The 7344-nt window shown below is 43.2% G+C and overlaps 1 long non-coding RNA gene across 1 annotated transcript; it reads left to right on the top strand.

Annotated features, from left to right (window-relative positions):
- Window positions 1–325: 325 nt before the first annotated feature.
- On the top strand, window positions 326–2720 carry LOC141615071 (uncharacterized). Its single transcript, XR_012529597.1, has 3 exons — window positions 326–505; window positions 603–710; window positions 2493–2720. It is a non-coding gene; the product is annotated as an uncharacterized LOC141615071 (long non-coding RNA).
- Window positions 2721–7344: the final 4624 nt, after the last annotated feature.

The following is a 7344-nucleotide window of genomic DNA, read 5'->3' on the forward strand; positions in this document are numbered from 1 at the left end:
AATTTTATTATATTTTGAAGAAAAGTATTTATTTTGATAGTTTTGAAATGTTTAAAAATAGTTTAAACCGTGTAAAATCTTTTATTTCGAAATAAGGGCGTATCGGGGGGAAAATGACAATTCGTTTGAACGTTGGGTAAACGAATTTGGAAATGGGTCATGTGAATACTCAATTTTATTGTAATCTCGTGTTTAAAGACTTTGGACTTGACGGAATTTGCGTTTGACTTACGGATTTAATTATTATTGAAACGAGTCAAAACCGACTCGTTAAAAATCCCGACTAAAAATTCCGTACGTACTTTTCTCCTTTCTTTTCTCCTTCACGCGCACCAGCCCTCATTTCCCTTCAATTTTCTGGTTTTTTTTTATCTTCATCCCTAACATCTCCCAAAAACACCATTAAACATAATTCAAGCTCAAAATCGTCATAAATCCTTCGTTTCTTGTCCGTTTTTCGCGAAATTTACCTTTCCGGAATCCCCTCGCCACGATCTACAACTTAGTATGTTCTAATTTCAGTTTTCATTAAGTTTTTTTAAGACTAATTTTCGGAAATTCGGTATTTGTGTTTAATTTTTGTGTTTTTATTGTTTAATTAGGTGAAGGATTGGAAGACGAGTTCGGGGACTCGTATATTGTAGAGGATAGCGGTTAGTTGTGGTTAGGGTTTCGGTTTTGAGGACTAATTGCTCATTTTCTAGCTTAAGGTAACATATTTCGAGCTACTCGACGAATTATCGTCACATGTTTTTGATTTTTGTATGTTTGGTGAATTTTTGTTTGGGTAGTAATTTTTCACATGTTAAACTTAGTTGCATGCAAGCTTAATTTGTGCCTTTTGGTAGTTTAAATTATCAAAATTGAATTGGGGACGATTAATTAATTTTCAGACGGTCTTATAATGTATAAAAAAAAAAAAAAAAAAGAGGAGAAATGGTCAGCGGCGGGCCCGCCAGCCGGGCAGGCCGTGGCAGGCCCGTGGTGGGCCCACGGCTAGCCCATGGTTGGCCCGGGTCGGTCCGTGCTTGTTTCGCGGGTTTTCGTGCAATCTTGGTCTTTCCGGGTTAATTAATATTAGAATAGTATAAGTAACAAAAGGGTAGTAATTTGAATTGAAGCATACTAGTAACAAATATTATGTTAACGGAAAAATTGTGCTTATATTAATAGTTATCACATGTTAGGATAGTTTACAAAATGAAATTGTAATTAATAGGCTCAAAATGAATTTTATAGCTATAATTGTAATGCTTTGTTGATTGTCGAAAATCGAGCCTTAGTCCCTTTGATCGATGCGATGTCGATTAATTGAGTGATTGGTCACCGCAATTTGACCCGCACTGCCGCAGGCTGGGGTTGCGGGTAAAAATTCGGTTGAATGAATTAGATAATCGGCCTTTTTCTTGTTTTAGGCCATTTATTATATCTCTATTTCACATGTTTAATTAGTTGAATTTAAATAGTTTCTTATTTAGTTAGTTGAATTTAAATAGCTTCTTATTTTGTAGTAATGACCCTAGTTTCCCCTAAAGCCTGTTATATTGTTATAATTGCTAGGATTGGAAATTAGTATTGAATTCTTATTGAGGAACTGTTGGGATTGTATGCTGTAAATAGACATTTATATAGCTTTCACATGATAGAATGTTAGAATTTATGTTGGTAAGTAGGACTTTTTGCCCTCTTAAGGTTAAGTGGGTGTCTTACTTGACTTATGTGGTGAGTTTTGGGTGGTGTGGGCTAAAATATTCAAGCTGGGACTAGCTGTGACTAGGTCCTAGGTGAGTATTTCGGCCTTCATCATAGATAGGTCTTTATAGTCTCTGACGAGTATATGTTCACTGCTTGATAGCCTTTGTGTTCCTGACTAGTGGATGTTTATCCAAGTTGGGGCATGACCTCAGGTACTAATTTTGATAGTATGGGGTCAGCTTAAGTACTAGCCGACCCTTCGGTGGTGTCCTTAGGGTACTCACTTCACTTTGTTTTAAAAAAGTTGTGAGTCTTGGGTGCGGTGGTGTGTATCCGCATGTCTAGGTCTGCGCAGATTTTAGGCTAGGGTTGTGTTGTCTCTTGGCCATGTTTTCTTAATAGTAACCGCTGAGCCAAGATACCGGTTCGATTACCTTCCCTACCTCGTGGTATAGACTTGAGTTACAAAGTGACTATTGACCGTACTAAGAACTTATGCCTGTCTTTGATATATTGCCCTTTCTTGTATGGTGATTCTATGAATCATAGAAGGTGAGATGCAAGCCGGCTATGGTTGATAGAGTTTGGATTACAATTTGTTATATGTTTCACATGTTAGTGTAGTTTGGTCAGTTTAGGGCTCATATGTTAGAATAGTTGGTAATTGAATTATTTATCATCTTGTTTACATGTTTTACTACATGTTACATTAATTTTGACGATTCGTGGCTGGGAGGACTCGAAGTTACTCCCCACTGAATTGTGGCTTTCGTGTTTGTATAAAATGCGATTGACAGGTTGTTGATGCTTTGTTGGGGGTCACAGACGGCTAGTGAGCAAGGAACCTTGGACCTAGTTTTGGCTATTCTATTAGTAAACCCTTTACACTTTTGGTTTGTATATTATTTAGAGGGACATATGTCTCCCTTTTCTATTTTTGGTTTGTATCTTTATATTTCCGCGTCTTAAGTTATGTATGTAAATTAGTTTATCAGTTGTTGCAGGGTTTTTGACACTCTTCTTGAGTTGGAATTGGTTGTGAATGGTTTAGTTAGAAAAATTTTTGAAATTGCAGGTTTTTGGACTAGTTGAACCATTTACAAACATATCCTACCAGTTTTTCTGTAAAATTTACGTATATAATTAAGGCTAGATTTAAGGGTGTCACAATTATTGTTATTATTATTATTATTATTATTATAACGATGCGCGCAGCTTTTATTAAAATAAAAATATAAGTTTACATGAAATTGGTGGGTAGCCGAGAAACAATCTGGGCCCCCACACCCTTAGCAACAGCAAAGCTAAGTCTAGTGAAAATATAAGCGGCTACTCGAGCCCCCGTATCCTGAGATACCGAGAATTTCTGGATCCGCTTGAGCAAGGCAACAACATCCTAACCCAGTTCCCCAAGAGAAGAGAAAGAGAAGGGAAGGAAACCATAACCAGCTGCCGCGCATAAATCCCTATACTTAGCACAGTTTGATTTGCAAAGATCGGCCGACAACCCGGTAGGGCACAAAATCCATCATCGATACCGAGTCAAAGGAGAAGATCCCGTCAAATCAACGCACACATCACGCCCTCTGTCCCAGGAATAAAGCAGCAGATCCGCATGACCAAGGGAGCCACCATGTCCGTCAACCAAACCAATATCGACCTCCTTACCCGTAGAAATACCAGACCGATATTATTATTATTATTATTATTATTATTATTATTATTATTATTATTATTATTATTATTATTATTATTATTATTATTATTATTATTATTATTATTATTATTATTATTATTATTATTATTATTATTATTATTTTTATTTTTATTATTATTATTATTATTATTATTATTATTATTATTATTATTATTATTATTATTATTGTTATTATTATTATTGTTATTATTATTGTTATTATTATTATTATTATTATTTTATTATTATTATTATTATTATTGTTTTTGTTTTTTTTTGTTTTTTTAGAAGGATGCGCGCAGCTTTCATTAAAAGAAAAACAAAAGTTTACATGAAATTGGTGGGGAGCCGAGAAACAAGCTGGGCTCCCACACCCTTAGCAACAGCAAAGCTAAGTCTAGTAAAAATGTAAGCGGCCACCCGAGCCCCCGCATCCTGAGATACCGAGAATTTCTGGATCCGCTTGAGCAAGGCAACAACATCCGAACCCAACTCCCCAAGTGATGAGAAAGAGAATGGAAGGAAACCATAACCCGCTGCCGGGCACAAATCCCCATACTTTGCACACTTCCGCTGAGTAGCATCAGCAACAACCCGGCCAGGCACAAAATTCGTCATCCCAGTCTGAGTCAAAGGAGAAGACCCGGTCAAGTCAACGCACACATCACGCCCCCAGTCCCAAGAATAAAGCAGCAAATCCGCAGGACGAAGAGAACTCCCATGCCCTTCAACCAAACCAACACCAACCTCCTTTCCCGCAGAAATACCAGATCTATAGCAGATGTCGAAAAGAGTGTCACGGACGAGTTTATGCCGATGTTTAACGCCCACAGTACCAGTACAAGAAACAGCGTGGTCCCCAAAAACATCATCAGCAAAATCCCGAGAGCAAGCTGGACAGGGCCTAGAGACCGTGAAAAACGGAACACCTAGACGATACCCAAGCACACTACGGTACGTCCTCCCGTTCATAGTCTGACCCAACCCCGAGATAGGAACCGCACGCAACCAATCAGAGGAGTGGGAACCGCCGAGATCGCCACAAAGCAAGTCGGCGAGGTGTCAAAGAGAAAACAGACACGAGGCGAAAGAACCGTCGCGAAATAAATGTCCGCCAATTTGTTCATAAGTTTGGGGGCAAGAATTTCACTAGGGTTACCTAAGATACCGAGCCTCGTAGTCGCAGTAAAACCTCTCGCGGCATCATCAAAAGCGGGGCCGGCCCACAATACCGGAGGGTCCGAGGAGCTTAGCCTCGCAAATCGCCAGACTCGCAAACAGACGCAATAAAAGCATAATGTAAAACATCCCCCGCCGCATAGACACCAAGACCACCAAGATGAAAAGGGAAAGTAGCAAGGCGCCACTACCAATCCCCAAAACCCGGGCCAGACGCGGTGACGATACGTTCCAAGTTGGAACGAAGAGCAGCATCAAAAGGAAGATGGACGGACCCAAAAACACTAGGGGAGCAAGTACGAAGGGAGAAATAGAGCTTAGAAATACCAGTAAAAGCTCGAAGTAGAAGCAGCTCACACTGCGGGTCCTCAATCCTCGCAACCAAGTCCATTAGCTCAATGGTCTTAGTTACTCTCCTCGCCACAACCTCACTGCTAAAACCAGGGCAAGTACTGACAGGTCCACCCAAAACTGTAACACCCCTCGCGGGCCGAGCAATGGAGGGGGGACCCTGGGAGCCGACTACGAGGATCCTCACAGGCCAAAAGACCTCCGTCTTGGAGACATTAAGGTGTAGTCCAAAACGGGGGCCATCCGCCATAATCAAATCCAAGACCTTCCTCACCTCCAAAGTATCCCCCACAATGGTGCCATCATCCAAGTACCATGCCTGCATAGAGAGGTCAAAAGTGTCCCGGATTTTGCATACTAAGGGATGCAAAACCAACGCAAAAAAGCAACGGTCCCAAAGGATCACCTTGATGGACTCCCTGACAAGACCACAAGCAATGCTCCCCATAAAAAAGACGGGCAGGGCTGGAATAACAAAACTCCACCCAACGGGAGAGAACCGGGCAACGTCGGCGGACTTCCTGAAGCATGGTCGTACGATCAACAAGGTTGAAAGCATTCTGGAAATCAACCAGTAACATGGAAAGCCCCACCTCAGCACCCCGAGCCTTAATGAGCCGGTTCAAGGCATGCAAGATAGCCTCTCCTCCACCGGACACACCCACCCCAAACTGTAAACCAGCAAAATAAGAGGACAAAGAAGGACCCACCATAAAGCACCAACCTTAGAGACAAGCCGTCTCCAGACTGTGCCAACAGCAATAGGACGTACCCCACCACCTGACTTCACAAGCGGCGTAAGAGGGGCGCTGGCAATGTACTCTCCCAAAGCAAGAGGGCACCGACCCTCAAGAAAGAGATTAACCACCTTAGTAATAGAAGTGATCAACTCATCAGAAATAGCCACAACAGCGCCACTCAAACAATCCATAAGGTGTTGGGCACCTAAACCATCCCTCCCACAAGAAGTACCACGAGGGAAACTCCGAATCATATCCAAAACCACTGACTCAGAGGCAACCAGAGGGTGATGATTCCCAGACAAAGGAGGCAAAGAAGGAGGTGGGGCAACAGGATGCTTCTCACGCAGGGCCACAAGAGTGGCATCGGAGTAGGGGGCGACCCCAGAGGAAGAAAGCACCCGAACAGCAGCAGTATAGTGACCATCAGAAATCTTCCGCCGACATTGACGGAGGTTATGGTCACCCAAATCCAGATCCTCCTCCACACTAAACAAAGAAGGACCCTCATCAAAACACTCCTGCAACAGCTGCAAACCTCCCCCAGGAACCCCCCAAGCAAGGATAGCCCTAGCAATACTCTCCTCCTGACGCTGGCGCCGAATAGCCGTCCTACACTCAACATTACTCCGAAGAGAGAAAGTCTTTAGCAGACACAGCGGTAAAACAAGCAACCGAATCCAGCGGGAGAGATCACTAGGGGAATCAGCCACATCATCCAGAGCTCCTTTCAAAGCCCGAGCAAACCCAAGACGACACTTAGGAGGAATAGATTTGACGGTGCGGAGGCCCAAAGACAATAAACGATCAAGGGAAGATATAGACCACTGAACAAGCTCAACACCATCATCAGAAAAAACCGAAGTAGAGAGAGCCAAAGGTCTCGGAATACCATAAATATGAAAACTGTAGAGGCCATCAACACGCTCCGGAGACAGCACAATATCACCCCGACTATGTCGACATCTAGCACGAGTGGTACGGGTCATAAAACACACCCCACACAACCAGAGCCCAATCCGTCTCAAAACACTCTCGGCATTGGAATAAACCGTCAAACTATCAGTAAGAGTCTGACGCGTAAGTTCCAACGCACCATTCTGGCAATGTCGGTCCTGAAAATGTTTCTGCCAAGCTGCCTTAGTAAGGCCCTTACCAAAACCAACCCGACAAGCCTGAAGACTCGAAAAAGGACAATGGTACCGCACAAGCTCGGGCATGAAGGAAGAAGAAAACCCTCACACCCTCCTCGCACACAGCGGCGTTGAACAGCCAAGGACGACCAACAAACCAACCACAACGAAAGTGGTTGACAAACAGTCCAAAAAACCGTACAACCCGAACTCCCAGCAGCAACCCGCAACCCCCACTACAACCTGAACCCACACACACGCAGAGGCAGAGGTGGCACCGGCCGAGCACCGGACAGGAGCACCAGACCACCGTAACAGTGCACAAACAGTGAAGAAAGTAACGGTAAAAAAAAAAATAGGAAAAGAAATGAGACACTCACCGGTGGAGGGACCCAAGGGCAGCGCCGTCAACCACCACAGCAATGGCCGGTGACTTGAGGTCGGAATGCCAATGGGTGGTGGCGCAGGTTGACAACCGTCACAAAACAGGCGACAATGCCACCTGAAATGACAAACGCTGCAAGAAAGTCCCCTCACAACAGCGAAACCA

The sequence above is a fragment of the Silene latifolia genome, chromosome 11 (assembly GCF_048544455.1).
Source record: "Silene latifolia isolate original U9 population chromosome 11, ASM4854445v1, whole genome shotgun sequence".
NCBI lineage: Eukaryota > Viridiplantae > Streptophyta > Magnoliopsida > Caryophyllales > Caryophyllaceae > Silene > Silene latifolia.